Here is a 16,179-nt window from a genome sequence, read left to right on the forward strand (position 1 = left end):
CTCCAGTACTTTGGCCACCTCATGCAAAGAGTTGACTCATTGGAACAGACTCTGATGCTTGGAGGGATTGGGGGCCAGAGGAGAAGGGGATGACAGAGGATGAGATGTCTGGATGGCATCTCTGACTCGATGGACATGAGTCTGAGTGAACTCCGGGAGTTGGTGATGGACAGGGAGGCCTGGCGTGCTGCGATTAATGGGGTTGCAAAGAGTCAGACATGACTGAGCGACTGAAATGAACTGAATCCTGAAATGGAGGGTGAATTGGCACCACATGGGGAAAAAAGTCACTGAACTATGAAGAAGTAAAGATAGACACTTTGGGTTTCTATGTAGCTGTAGATATAGAAAAATGTAAATAATAAGTCAGTTCACCAACATATTCAAGTAAATGGTTATTGAAGAGGTTAGAAGGACTTGCTTACTTGACCTAAGTGACATAACTGTTGTTAAGTTGCTAAGTTGTGTCCAACTCTATGTGACCCCATGGACTGTAGCCTGCCAGGGTCCTCTGTCCATGGGGTTTCCCAGGCAAGAATACTGAACTGGGTTGGCACTTCCTTCTCCAGGGGGATTGTTCTCACCCAGGGATTGAACCCCTGTCACCTACTTGGCAGACAGATTCTTTACCACTGAGTCACCAGGGAAGCCCAAATTGACCATAAATGTTGGGAAGCGTAGTACAAAATAGCCATAAAAGGAGAAAGTCCTTAGGAAAATGGCTAAGGGCCAGAAGTACCCAGCTTTGTACGTGGACAGAAAAACATCTCCTGCCTTTGGTTATGCTTGGCGCCAAGATTTAATAATAAATAGGGATGTTCCTTGAGAAAACGGGTTGTGGGATAAGCACATGAGTCACTTAGAGCGCTCTGTCCTTGAAATGTTTTTACTGATTATGTGTTAACCCCGTATGTGCTCTGCTGGCCATATACTTTAAGCTCTTTGTTCCTGCTTCTATAAAAAGTTTTGACTGCAGAAATAAACTTGTCAGTCCTTGCAAGAGACTATCCGAGTGTCATTCTTTCAGGTTCGTCGCTTCCAAGTCCCGGGGAGAAAATCCCCAACAAGTGGCGCCACGAACAGGGACTTGAAAGGAAGGCTGAACAAAGCGACGAGCCCCTGCAGAAAGAGGTAAGCAGGATGGGACAACATAGCAGTAAAATTCCTTTCATTTCTATAATGCATCATTTTTTGAAACAAAATGGTGTTAATGTTTCAAGAGATCAGTTGAACAACTGCTATCATATTTTACAGGAACAATTCATGGTTCCCAGAAGAGGGGACACTCAATCTAAACATATAGAAAAGGGTTAAAAATAATGTTTTGCGAGCATATCGGCAAGGGTTACCTGGTCACTCATACGGGCTGTCATAGAACAAATTGAAGGACATAACATTGATTTGGAAGTAAAAACTATTCAATCTTTACATAAATATGAGCTTAAAGAACAAGATATACAAGGTGCTTTGAAATATAAGAATGTTATGCTCAATCAGACACAATCCTTAGAAAAACAACTTAGAGACATATATATACAGGATATGTCAAAACTGAAGCCACTTAGAATGGAGGTCATTTCATTCAATGGACAGCCCAAATCTAAGGTTTTTCCTTCTGCTCCGCCTGTAACAGCAATTGCTAGCTTTGCTCGTACTAATCATTTCACTCTTCCTCGGGAGATGCCTGCTTGCACTTTTGCTTTCCCAATGCAATTTAATCAACCTACCCAAGACCAAAATACTTGGGCTAATCTAGATTTTAGCATGTTGTCTAATTTTAAGAAAGCATGTACTCTGTATGGACCTATTTCTCCTTACTGTATACAATTTCTCAGAGGATGGCCTGACCGTTGGATGCCATATGATTTTTTTTCAAGTAGCAAAGATGGCTTTAAATCCTCAACAATTACTGCAATAGCAAATGTGGGTTAATGATGAGGCCCGACAGCTGATGATTGACAAACAATCTCATGGTAACCCTGCCAATTTAACCTATGATATACTCACTGGAACAAGTGCCATGGCCGATATGATTGCGCAACTAGCTAATGTTACCCCTCAGATGTTACATTTCATTAAAGAAACTGCCTGCAGGGCATAAGCAAAGGTTGATAGCACTAACTCTTATGGTTCATTTGTTAAGATTATTCAAGGACATGAGGAGGAATATTCTCAATTTATAGGAAAATTAAAGGATGCAATTGAGAAATCTATTAAGGATGTGACTTTACAAAGTATTATTTTAAAACAACTTGCTTTTGAAAATGCTAATGAGGAATGTCAATCCATGCTTAGACCAATTCAAGAGACTGGCTCTCTTATGGAATATTTGAAAGCATATAGGGATATCAGATCTAGTTCCCATAGAGCAAAATTGGCAACATTGGAAACCTTTAATGTACAAAAAGCTGCTAATGCCAAATGTTTTAACTGTGGGAAGCCCAGCCATATGAAAAAACAATGTTGCATGTCAACAAAGGCCAGAAAAAATAATACTACTTCTAATAAGAAGTGACCCTCAGGAATATGTCCAAGATGTAAAAAGGGGTTCCACTGGCTGAATGAATGTCATTCTAAATTTGTTTAGGATGGTAACACCTTGAACCCTGATGCACAACAAAAACAACAGGGAAACCAATAAAGGGGCTGTCCTCTAGCCCCACTACAAAAGGAGGACCTAGCGTTATGAAGCCACAAGCAGCTACATCTAAGAATGCTTGCATTGATATACCTAGTCCTTATGATAAGGAACTAATAGAACTGTACAACCCCCACAAAATTTCCACTGGATATTATGGCCCAATTCCACCCGGGACAATGGGACTGATTTTGGGACATAGTAGCTGCACAAAGAGAGGTTTAATGGTATTGACCGGTGTTGTGGATAAAGATTATGAAGGGGAAATACATATTATGGTAAATGTTGTGAAAATGGGAAATGTATACTTACAAAAAAAGGAACATTTTGCACAATAATTACTTTTACCATATGTCAAACCAATAAAGGCATCTGATAAAGTTCGGCAGGGAGGCTTTGGCAATACCAACCTTACTGCTGCACTATCCACCTTATTAAAGGAACATCGGAAACCCATGCTTACTTTACGCATACAGGGAAAGAATTTCACAGGCATGTTAGATACCGGAGCTAACATTTCAATCATTAGAACTGCAAAATGGGCCCTTGATTGGGATAAGGTTATAGCTCCTTCTAGACTATTAGAAGTAAATGAAGCTAATGCCACACAAACTTTTGTCAATGCATCCTATTTACAAATGTATAGCCCTAATCAAATTGTAGCTTATCTTAAACCTTATATTACTAATATCCCAATCAATTTATGGGGACGGGATTTTCTTGAACAAACGAAAGCCACAATTTCTTTAAATGAACCTTTTAATGGGGGCCATTGAGTTAACAACGCTGCCCCTTGATTGGGAATCTGATACCCCAGTATGGACACCTCAATGGCCCCTAACTAAAGAAAAATTGGCAGCTCTTACACAATTAGTTAATGAACAATTACATAAAGCTCATATAGAAACTTCATTTTCCCCCGTGGAATTCCCCTATTTTTGTAATAAAAAAGAAATCAGAAAAATGACGAATGTTGATAGATTTAAGAAATGTTAATAATACTGTGTTACCTATGGGGCCCTTACAACCCGGATTGCCCTCCCCATCTATGGTACCAAAAGGATGGTCTATAGTTATTATTGACTTACAAGACTGCTTTTTTACTATACCTTTGCACCCTAAACATAGAAAACGTTTTGCCTTTTCAATTCCTTCTATAAATCACATAGCTCCTGTTAAAAGATTTTAATGGAAGGTACTACCTCAGGGAATGATGAACTCCCCTACCATTTGCCAATATCTCATATCTGTTTTATTACAACCCATTAGAGATAAATATCCTACTGCATTTATAATTCATTATATGGATGATATACTTCTCTCTATGGAATCTGAACTCTATTTACAACAGTTATATAATGAAGTTACTACTATTCTTCAAAATCATGGCCTGCTTGTAGAACCAGATAAAATTCAATGGAAAGCACCCTTTAATTATTTAGGACATGTTATGGAAGAATCTAAAATCAAACCTCAAAAAACTCAAATTTCTATGCAATCTCTAGCACACTGAATGATTTTCAAAAATTGCTAGGAGATATTGACTGCAGCCATCTGTTGGCATCCCCACCTATGCCTTACAAAATCTATTTAAAATTTCAAAGGGATCCCCTGACCCTAATAGTCCTAGACAACTAACAAAAGAGGCCAAAGAAGAACTGGCCTTAATGGAGAAACACATTCAACAATCTTTTTCAACTCGGCTAGATTATGATCAGCCAGTTTGTTTAGATATATTCCCCACTGAACATTTGCCCGCTGCAATTATAGCTCAACATAGCCCAATAGAATGGGTATATTTACACACTAAACAGTCTAAAAAAATTGTAGCATATATTGAGAAAATAGGGCACTTAATTGTGTCAGGAAGAAGCCATGTACAAACTTTGACTGGATTTGATCCATATGCAATACACGTTCCCTTGACAAAAAAGGAATTACAAATTGCCTTACAATATAACTTGACCATGCAAATGGCATTAAATGATTTTCAAAATGTTATCTCATTTCATTTACTGAAAGGAAAATTATAGGACTTTCTACAATGTACTAAATTCATTATAACTAATATCATTGCATCCCAGCCTATTTCCAACACACCCATCTATTTCATTGATGGCAACAAGAAACGCATAGCAGAGATTGTCGGCCCTGATATCAAATAGAAATTACCCACTACCTGTTCTTCAGTACAAAGAATTGAATTGTATGCTTTAGATGCTCTTTTGTCACTTCAACCATCATCCTTCAACGTATATACTGATTCCAAAAACCTTGCTTCCCTTTTTCCTGATTTTGTTACCGCCTTTTTATACAGTCTAGATGAAGAATTATATACTCTCTTTTCACAGACTCAAGCTTTAATTCACTCACGTATGGAATCCTTCTTTATTGCACATCAGATCAGATCAGTCGCTCAGTCGTGTCCCACTCTTTGCGACCCCATGAATTGCAGCACGCCAGGCCTCCCTGTCCATCACCAAGTCCCAGAGTTCACTCAGACTCACGTCCATCGACTCAGTGATGCCATCCAGCCATCTCATTCTCTGTCGTCCCCTTCTCCTCCTGCCCCCAATCCCTCCAAGCATCAGAGTCTTTTCCAATGAGTCAACTCTTCGCATGAGGTGGCCAAAGTACTGGAGTTTCAGCTTTAGCATCATTCCTTCCAAAGAAATCCCAGGGCTGATCTCCTTCAGAATGGACTGGTTGGATCTCCTTGCAGTCCAGGGACTCTCAAGAGTGTTCTCCAACACCACACTTCAAAAGCATCAATTCTTCAGCACTCAGCCTTCTTCACAGTCCAACTCTCACATCCATACATGACCACAGGAAAAACCATAGCCTTGACTAGACGAACCTTTGTTGGCAAAGTAATGTCTCTGCTTTTGAATATGCTATCTAGGTTGGTCATAACTTTCCTTCCAAGGAGTAAGCGTCTTTTAATTTCATGGCTGCAGTCACCATCTGCAGTGATTTTGGAGCCCAGAAAATATAAAGTCTGCCACTGATTCCACTGTTTCCCCATCTATTTCCCATGAAGTGGTGGGACCGGATGCCATGATCTTCATTTTCTGACGTTGAACTTTAAGCCAACTTTTTCTCTCACCACTTTCACTTTCATCAAGAGGCTTTTGAGTTCCTCTTCACTTTCTGCCATAAGGGTGGTGTCATCTGCATATCTGAGGTAATTGATATTTCTCCCCGCAATCTTGATTCCAGTTTGTGTTTCTTCCAGTCCAGCGTTTCTCATGATGTACTCTGCATATAAGTTAAATAAACAGGGTGACAATATACAGCCTTGACGAACTCCTTTTCCTATTTAGAACCAGTCTGTTGGTCCATGTCCAGTTCTAACTGTTGCTTCCTGACCTGCATACAAATTTCTCAAGAGGCAGATCAGGTGGTCTGGTATTCCCATCTCTTTCAGGATTTTGCACAGTTTATTGTGATCCACACAGTCAAAGGCTTTGGCAGAGTCAATAAAGCAGAAATAGATGTTTTTCTGGAACTCTCTTGCTTTTTCGATGATCCAGCAGATGTTGGCAATTTGATCTCTGGTTCCTCTGCCTTTTCTAAAACCAGCTTGAACATCTGGAATTTCACGGTTCACATATTGCTGAAGCCTGGCTTGGAGAATTTTGAGCATTACTTTACTAGCGTGTAAGATGAGTGCAATTGTGCAGTAGTTTGAGCATTCTTTGGCATTGTCTTTCTTTGGGATTGGAATGAAAACTGACCTTTTCCAGTCCTGTGGCCACTGCTGAGTTTTTCAAATTTGCTGGCATATTGAGTGCAGCACTTTCACAGCATCATCTTCCAGGATTTGAAATAGCTCAACTGGAATTCCATCACCTACACTAGCTTTGTTCGTAGTGATGCTTTCTAAGGCCCACTTGACTTCACATTCCAGGATGTCTGGCTCTAGGTCAGTGATCACACCATCGTGATTATCTGGGTCATGAAGATCTTTTTTGTACAGTTCTTCTGTGTGTTCTTGCCATCTCTTCTTAATATCTTCTGCTTCTGTTAGGTCCATACCATTTCTGTCCTTTATCAAGCTCATCTTTGCATGAAATGTTCTATTGGCATATCTGATTTTCTTGAAGAGATCCCTAGTCTTTCCCATTCTGTTCTTTTCATCTATTTCTTTGCATTGATTGCTGAAGAAGGCTTTCTTATCTCTTCTTGCTATTCTTTGGAACTCTTCATTCAGATGTTTATATCTTTCCTTTTCTCCTTTGCTTTTTGCTTCTCTTCTTTTCACAGCTATTTGTAAGGCCTCCCCAGATAGCTATTTTGCTTTTTTGCATTTCTTTTCTGTGGGAATGGTCTTGATCGCTGTCTCCTGTACAATGTCACGAACCTCATTCCATAGTTCATCAGGCACTCTATCTATCAGATCTAGGCCCTTAAATCTATTTCTCACTTCCATGGTATAATCATAAGGGATTTGATTTAGGTCATACCTGAATGGTCTAGTGGTTTTCCCTACTTTCTTCAATTTAAGTCTGAATTTGGCAATAAGGAGTTCATGGTCTGAGCCACAGTCAGCTCCTGGTCTTGTTTTTGTGACTGTATAGAGCTTCTCCATCTTTGGCTGCAAAGAATATAATCAATCTGATTTCGGTGTTGACCATCTGGTGATGTCCATGTGTTGAGTCTTCTCTTGTGTTGTTGGAAGAGGGTGTTTGTTATGACCAGTGCATTTTCTTGGCAAAACTCTATTAGTCTTTGCCCTGCTTCATTCCGTATTCCAAGGCCAAATTTGCCTGTTACTCCAGGTGTTTCTTGACTTCCTACTTTTGCATTCCAGTCCCCTATAATGAAAAGGACATCTTTTTTGGGTGTTAGTTCTAAAAGGTCTTGTAGGTCTTCATAGAACCGTTCAACTTCAGCTTCTTCAGCATTACTGGTTGGGGCATAGACTTGGATTACTGTGATATTGAATGGTTTGCCTTGGAAACGAACAGAGATCATTCTGTCATTTTTGAGATTGCATCCAAGTACTGCATTTCGGACTCTTTTGTTGACCATGATGGCCACTCCATTTCTTCTGAGGGATTCCTGCCCGCAGTAGTAGATATAATGGTCATCTGAGTTAAATTCACCCATTCCAGTCCATTTCAGTTTGCTGATTCCTAGAATGTCAACATTCACTCTTGCCATCTCCTGTTCGACCACTTCCAATTTGCCTTGATTCATGGACCTGACATTCCAGGTTCCTATGCAATATTGCTCTTTACAGCATTGGACCTTGCTTCTATCACCAGTCACATCCACGCTGGGTAATCTTTTTGCTTTGGCTCCATCCCTTCATTCTTTCTGGAGTTATTTCTCCACTGATCTCCAGTAGCATATTGCGCACCTACTGACCTGGGGAGTTTCTCTTTCAGTATCCTATCATTTTGCCTTTTCATACTGTTCATGGGGTTCTCAAGGCAAGAATACTGAAGTGGTTTGCCATTCCCTTCTCCAGTGGACAACATTCTGTCACATCTCTCCACCATGACCCGCCCGTCTTGGGTTGCCCCACGGGCATGGCTTAATTTCATTGAGTTAGACAAGGCTGAGGTCCTAGTGTGATTAGATTGACTAGTATTCTGTGAGTATGGTTTCAGTGTGTTTGCCCTCTGATGCCCTCTTGCAACACCTACCGTCTTACTTGGGTTTCTCTTACCTTGGGCGTGGGGTATCTCTTCACAGCTGCTCCAGCAAAGCGCAGCCATTTTCCTTACCTTGGACGAGGGATATCTCCTCACCGCCGCCCTTCCTGACCTTCAATGTGGGATAGCTCCTCTAGGCTCTCCTGCGCCAGGGCTGGCCCGAGCAGCTACCGCTCTGGGTAACTCCTCTCGTTGCCTCCCCTGGCCTCGGGAGTGGGTTGCTCCTCCTGGCCGCCGCCCCTGGCCTCAGGCATCGGGGTGTGGGGTAGCTCCTCCCAGCTGTCGCCCCTGGCCATATATGTGCTCGTTCAAGTTTACCTGGCCCTCTGGTCACAGGAAATGATGCTGTTGACAGACTCATAGCTCCCATTTTTACATTTGCCAATGACGAACATGCTAATCTTCATAACATAGCTAACAGATTGCACTCTAAATACTATATACCTCTCACTGAAACACGGCATGTTATTAAAACCTGTGATGTCTGCACCCCTCTGCACTTATGAACTACGATTTCAGGAGTTAATCTCCGGGGGCAACAACCTCATTCCCTTTAGCAATCTGACTTCACTCACTGCTCCTTAAAGAAAATTTTCTTTACTTTTTGTCTCAATAGATACATTTTCCAATTTTGTCTGGACAGTACCTGTCTCTTCAGAATCCAATAAACACGCCATTTCCACACTCTTACTCATCTTCCCCATTATGGGGATTCCTTCTGTCTTTGATAACAGACAATGGACCTACATTTACCTCGCATTCATTTTGTTCATTTTTATCAGAATGGAACATCACACACATTACAAGAATACCCTATAATCCTCAGAGTCAAGCCATTATTGAAAGAGCCCACCACACCCTAAAAACTCATTTACTAAAACAGAAAGGGGGAATATGGAAGAGGAGATACACTTCTTATCCTATGAACCCTCAATTATTATTGTCTTTAACTCTTTATTCCCTAAATTTTTTAAACTTAACAAAAAATAATTCTGACCCTTGTGCAGATAGACATTTTGCAGAAGACAAAAACAGCAAATTAGAAATCAATACACCAATATGGTATAAGCAATTTAATCAGTGGCTGCCAGGAATCTTACGGCTCCTAGGCAAGGGTTATGGTCTTGTCATTGCAGATGGAGAGGAAATCTGGGTTCCCCTTCACCATGTCCATTACCGAGAGGGACCCCAGACCGGACTTCCTCGGGAAGTGATGAAGTTGACGCGAAGGGTCTCGTCAATGACCCTGGAGGAGCCAATGAGGAAACGCCATCGTCTGAATCCTTACCCAACATGGGCTCAAGTGAAAACATGACTCGTCAGGCTGAGCAGACACTGAAGAGTACTGGAACTCCTATGACTCCAGATAAGCTGTTTTTGGCAATGTAAACTGTTCTGAAGAGCAGGAGGAACATCATAATTGCTCCTGGTTTAATAGATCAAGCATTGGAGGCTTTCATAAATCTAAGACAAGTTTCTGGACTGATAAGGACATATTGCTGAATTGGTATAATGGGGGCTTATCACCCTCATGACCCAGGATTGTCGTCCCCATTGTTGGGCCAGAGCAATGGCACATTTGGAAAATTCCAGCAGCTTTAGAGCACTTCGCTAGTGTTTATGGGACTGTGGGTGTGTTTCGTCCTTCTAATTATACCTTCCTATATAATAGTACTGGCTATATTCAATCGTGTGTTCACCTTCCGTACTTGTTTATTATAGGGCATTTTGATATCGACTTATCGGCCAAGATTGTCAATTGTACTGCATGTGCATTGTATACCTGCCTTAGTCACACCATTTCATATCACAATGCTAGCATTGTGCTAGTTAAACAAAGATCTGAGTTATGGCTTCCCGTAAACTTAATTGAACCTTGGACTGATTCTGTATTTTTTTCTGTGTTATTGAAAACTGGGCTTAGGTGATCTAAGCGCATCATTGGGTGGATTATTGCAGGCATCTTAAGCCTTATCTCCATTGTGACTGTAGGAACTTTGTCTGGTATGGCTTTACATAATTCTATACAAAATCATGATTTTATCACTGCTTGGCACAAAGACTCTTATGATCTGTGGACTCGACAAGCTCAAATAGATCAGCAATTACAAACACCAATTAATGAGTTACAAACTGTGGTTATCTACTTAGGAGATTAAATGCAGCAACTGACTTTCTGAACACGTATACGCTGTCACTGGAATTTTACTTCTTTTTCTCTGACTAACATGCCCTATAGTAGCACTGAATATCCTTGGGATAAAGTTAAGGCGCATTTGCAGGATCTCACAGATAACTCAAGTTTAGACATCAATTTGTTGAAACAACAAGCTGCTAATTTTCAAGTTAGAGTACCTAGGGAATTGTATAGCACTCAATTTTATGATACTTTAATGAAAACCCTATCGTCTCTAGACCCTAGAGCTTGGCTTTCAGGAAGCAATATTTTTATATATGTATTAATCACCCTGCTCTTTTTGTCATTGCTTATAGGATACAGAAGTCTCTACTCAAGACTCCGTGCCTCCCACAATGGAGTCCAACTAGCAGCCGCCATGCTTAATTTAAAAACAAAAGGAGGATATGTTGGGAAGCGTAGTACAGAATAGCTGTAAAAGGAGAAAGTCCTTGGGAAAATGGCAAAGGGCCAAAAGTACCCGGCTTTGTATGCAGACAGAAAAACATCTCCTGCCTTTGGTTATGCTCGGCGCCAAGATAATAATAAATAGGGATGTTCCTTGAGAAAACGGGTTGTGGGATAAGCACATGAGTCACTTAGAGCGCTCTGTCCTTGAAATGTTTTTACTGATTATGTGTTAACCCCATATGCACTCTGCTGGCCGTATACTTTAAGCTCTTTGTTCCTGCTTCTATAAAAAGGTTTGACTGCAGAAATAAACTTGTCAGTCCTTGCAAGAGACTATCCGAGTGTCATTCTTTCAGGTTCGTCGCTTCCAAGTCCCGGGGAGAAAATCCCCAACAATAAACCTCAGACAAAATTATGAGTTGATAAAAGCTTTTAACGGAGAAGGCAATGGCACCCCACTCCAGTACTCTTGTCTGGAAAATCCCATGGACGGAGGAGCCTGGTAGGCTGCAGTCCATGGGGTCGCTAAGAGTCAGACATGACTGAGTGACTTCACTTTCACTTTTCACTTTCATGCATTGGAGGAGGAAATGGCAACCCACTCCAGTGTTCTTGCCTGGAGAATCCCAGGGACAGGGGAGCCTGGTGGGCTGCCGTCTATGGGGTCACACAGAGTCGGACACGACTGAAGTGACTTAGCAGCAGCAGTAGCAGCAGCAAGAACATTTTATGTAAAAGATGTTGCTCAATATGAATGCCTATTAATAGGCAATAGCTCATAAAGCAATAACTTATCTCAGTACATCAACAGAAAGAGTATAAAATTGTATAGTAAAGACTTCTGGTGGACTCGCTATCAAAGAACATACTTTATGGCTTTGAAAATGAAAAATGAATTTATAGTTTGAAGTGCCAAAAAAGATAAACTTGTACCTGAATTTTTTGTCCTCCATGATAGCATGTTTTCTATTTTCTATTTTGGGTGGCTAGTGGTAAAGAACACGTCTGCCAATGCAGGAGACTTAAGAGACGTAGATTCAATCCCTGGGTCGGGAAGATCTCCCGGGAGAGGACATGGCAACCCACTCCAATATTCTTGCCTGTAGAATCCCATGGACAGAGAGTCCTGGTGGGCTACAGTCCATAGGCTTGCAAAGAGTCAGACATGACTGAAGTGACTTAGCCCTCATTGCACACACACCTTTTAATAATTTAAGTTATTTAGACAACTAAGTTTTAATAGTATTAATGGATTTATACTTTACACTGTTTCTAGTGTGATCAAATACAAATCTGAATTTAGTAGGTAATGTTTCTGCAACTTTCCTCATTAAGAAAAAAAAGCATAAAACTTTATGCCTGCTTGAGATTATACTGAGGCTTTTTTACCTGTTGAATTTTCTTTGTTATAGGAATGGGTAGGGAACACAAATATAAACAGCCTAGAATGGAATAATATGAGGTACATGTTAACAACTGCCCTGAGGGCAGTCTGATTTCCTGGACCTATTGCAAAAGGAGAATCATCTCAAGCCCTGGAGGGTGACCCTGGGGCTTAACAGTATAAAAGTTTGAGGTTGGCTAAGAGTCAGAAAACTAAGATCATGGTATCCAGTCCCATCACTTCATGGCAAATAGATGGGGAAACAGTGGAAACAGTGGCTGACTTTATTTTTCTGGGCTCCAAAATCACTGTAGATGGTGACTTCAGCCATGATATTAAAAGACGCTTACTCCTTGGAAGGAAAGTTATGACCAACGTAGACAGCATATTAAAAAGCAGATATATTACTTTGTCAACAAAGGTCCATCTAGTCAAGGCTATAGTTTTTCCAGTGGTCATGTATGGATGTGAGAGTTGGACTCTAAAGAAAGCTGAGCACTGAAGAAATGATGCTTTTGAACTGTGGTATTGGAGAAGACTCATGAGAGTCCCTTGGACTGCAAGGAGATCCAACTAGTCCATCCTAAAGGAAATCAGTTCTGAATATTCATTGGAAGGACTGATGTTGGAGCTGAAACTCTAATACTTTAGCCACCTGATGCGAAGACCTGACTCATTTGAAAACACCCTGATGCTGGCAAAGATTGAGGGCAGGATGAGAAGGGGACGACAGAGGATGAGATGGTTGGATGGCATTATCGACTCAATGGACATGAGTTTGGATGGACTCCGGGAGTTGGTGATGGACTTGGAGGCCTGGTGCACTGTGGTACATGGGGTCGCAAAGAGTCAGACACGACTGAGAGACTGAACTGAACTGAAGAGTACCATAACATCTGAGGCCCTTCATGATCAGACACCAGCTTATTTTGTCTGCCTCTACATTATACTTGACTTTACATTTTTATTCCATATGACCATTCACCACTTCCCAAACAAAACCACATTTTTGATAACTATAGGCATTCCGGCTTATACTTTCACTTTTCACTTTCACTTTCATAGGTATTCCGGCTTATACTATCAGCCTGAGGCACCATTACTTCACCCTCTTCTTCTCCAGGTTCTTCATGGCCTTGGGCTTTAAACTAACAAGTAGATATTCCACACATTGAAAGAGCCCTTTATAATATTGAAGAGCCTTCAAACCTATTATTTTATATGATTTTTTATAAAAATCTTTTCAGGATTTTATGTTACAGTCAAACTAGTTTAAAATACAATTTTTCAGTTGAGGAAAATGGAAAACATAGATGTTCTTTGACCCACTACAGATTACACAAATATTTGATGAAGAATTTGAACTTGAGCAATTCATTTTAAAGCAAAGTTTTTTTTTCAGTACCATATAGAACCCCATGACATCTTTCAATTTATAGAATGATATAACTCAAGAATTGGAATAGCTTTGATAAATTTAATTTAGTTGAATTTTCTTTCTTGCTTTCACTAAATTTTTTTTTTTCTGATAGGCTTCCTTGAAAGGTAAAAGGCTGTCATCAGTGCATAGAGTGCAAAAAGCATTCCTGGTTTAATATATACCAAGTCTGAACTTTATGCTATTAAGAACTGTGGCTTTGTCATTAAGTTTATCACATGGTAACCATGAAAAAGCAAACAATATCCATGTTCTGTTTCCATGTGATAGACCAACATATTATTTACCCAGAAATGTTGAAAACGCTGGCAATTCCAAAGGAGTCATTAATTATAATGTAGGGTAAGAATTGATTTATCAAAAGTGCTAAGATTCCGATTTAGAGTTTCACAAGAGACTTTGATTTTCCCAAAGTGATATAGAAGCCTTTGGAATAGCTTTGCACTATAGTTATCTACAGTCAACTAATTTACCTATGGAGCATACAGGGTTTGTGGCAAGTATTTTGATTCCCAAAGGAATTCCTGAAGGCCAAACCAGCATGAATCATAGAGATTAAAAGTTCCTGCTTCACCATCACCACCACCTCCACCCCTATTACTATTACTACTACTGTATGCTTTGTTGAAGTTCTATACCTTTATGTACTGAAAAAAGGTGGAAATGAATCATGAAACTGTAATTAAGGGTGAGGGAAAATAGGAGGAGAGATTATATTTTGTCAGATCTTTTATTCTTTATCTCTAGTTTCTAGGTTTTGAATAAGTAGAGTGAGATGAAAGAAGGTCCCTGCTGTCATACTGAAAGACAAAGTCACGGTTCCCAGTGCTCAAGTACAACCTCTGGGTTGAATACATCACAGTTAAATCTTGGGAGTATCTTAGTTCTATGCTGGCAGAGAAAGAATGCCTCTGTACATATTTAGTGTTTGTAAATAGGATGAGAGAAAAAAAATTAAATGACTTGAGGATCGTTGTGGCCACAGAGAGGTTTAAGAGGGCAACTAAAAGTCTTAAGACTTGTATTTGACAATTTCCACTCTTGTTGCCATAGGTAATTTGAGGTTTGTTGAGCTACTCTTCAGTGTATTTTTGACAGAACGTTGAAGCAGGATTTATGGAACTGGGTTTAATTATGGCTTAAATATTCTCTATTTCTGTTAACTTTGGCCAAGTCACTTAATTTCTCTAGTTACCTCTTTTCCTTTTCAATAGAACAAACTTGACAATATCAATCTTTTATAACTCACAAAACTTTTGTGAGACTTAAATAAGTTGATGGCTAATGATTGCATCATAGAAAGTGAGTCTAGCAAATCTTTTGGTATTTTTTACATTCATGTAATCACATTTTCCAACCATATTTTTGTTTAATAGAATTGCAGCTTTCAACTGACACACTAAAAAATTGGGACTATGAGACTAGGACACTAGCCTTGGATTTTTCCTGGTGGAATGGAATTTCATCAACAGAGCATTCAGATTTCAGGTGTTCTACTTCGTTTATATTTTGGGTTGGGTAAAGTGTTCCAGAGGATGGGATGGTTGGATAATATCATTGACTCAATGGACATGAAACTGGGCAAACTCCAGGACAGGGAGGCCTGATGTGGTCAGTCCATGGGGTTGTAAACAGAAAGACATGATTTAGCGATTGAACAACAACATCACAGTGTTCCAAAGAGATGTGCCACATCCTTACAAACTCCCACCATCTGCTAGAAGGCCCTTCCTCAGGACTCCACTATAGAACAGTACGGCAATACTTTTCTCCCCTTCCTTTTTTCCTGCCACAAGCAGCAATGAACTTACAATTCATCTATATGAATAAAGAAAAGATTGTTCTAGCCCAAACTTGTTTGTAGAAGTCAGAACTTTGTTGAGTTTCCTTGAAGTACTTAGAAAGTAGTATGTCTGATATAATTTAATTTTTCATTTTAATACATTTAATTGAAGAAAATTCACTATATTGAATCAGAGGGATCACTGAAACATGAATGAGATTTGGTGCACTGATTTTTAATTTGGACATCTGCCTACTTGCTGAAGCAGGGGAAGAGATGAAGGTATCTGCTTTGGATAGACTAGAAAAATCCTTTTATGTTGGCATTGGGGGTGAAAGGGGTAGTGTTCTACCTTGTTGAACCTCTATCAACTGTATCAACCTCTACCTCTATCACACCTCTGTAAAGTGAGGTATGTCATTCCATTTACTCCACCAACACCCACGTCTTGTTGTAGACTTGCACCCGGGGTAGAATATAAAAAAAGAAGAGGAATTCCATGCCATCTATTTAAGCAATTAAACCAATCTTTTACATAAATAAATAAGTGAACAACGTGGATCATTAGACAGGTATTTAAGAAATGCCAGGAGCACAAATAAATATTATTAAAGTGAAGAAAAGCTTGCCCTGGAAAAATGAATACAATATATGTAAGAAAAAAAAACATAAAAATCCATTTGGTT

The 16,179-nt window shown here is 39.9% G+C and overlaps 1 long non-coding RNA gene across 1 annotated transcript; it reads left to right on the forward strand.

Annotated features, from left to right (window-relative positions):
• Window positions 1-673: 673 nt before the first annotated feature.
• LOC112585187 lies at window positions 674-11,217 on the forward strand. Its single transcript, XR_003109628.3, has 2 exons — window positions 674-1,131; window positions 9,438-11,217. It is a non-coding gene; the product is annotated as an uncharacterized LOC112585187 (long non-coding RNA).
• Window positions 11,218-16,179: the final 4,962 nt, after the last annotated feature.

Source organism: Bubalus bubalis, chromosome 1, assembly GCF_019923935.1.
Source record: "Bubalus bubalis isolate 160015118507 breed Murrah chromosome 1, NDDB_SH_1, whole genome shotgun sequence".
In the NCBI taxonomy this organism is placed as follows: domain Eukaryota; kingdom Metazoa; phylum Chordata; class Mammalia; order Artiodactyla; family Bovidae; genus Bubalus; species Bubalus bubalis.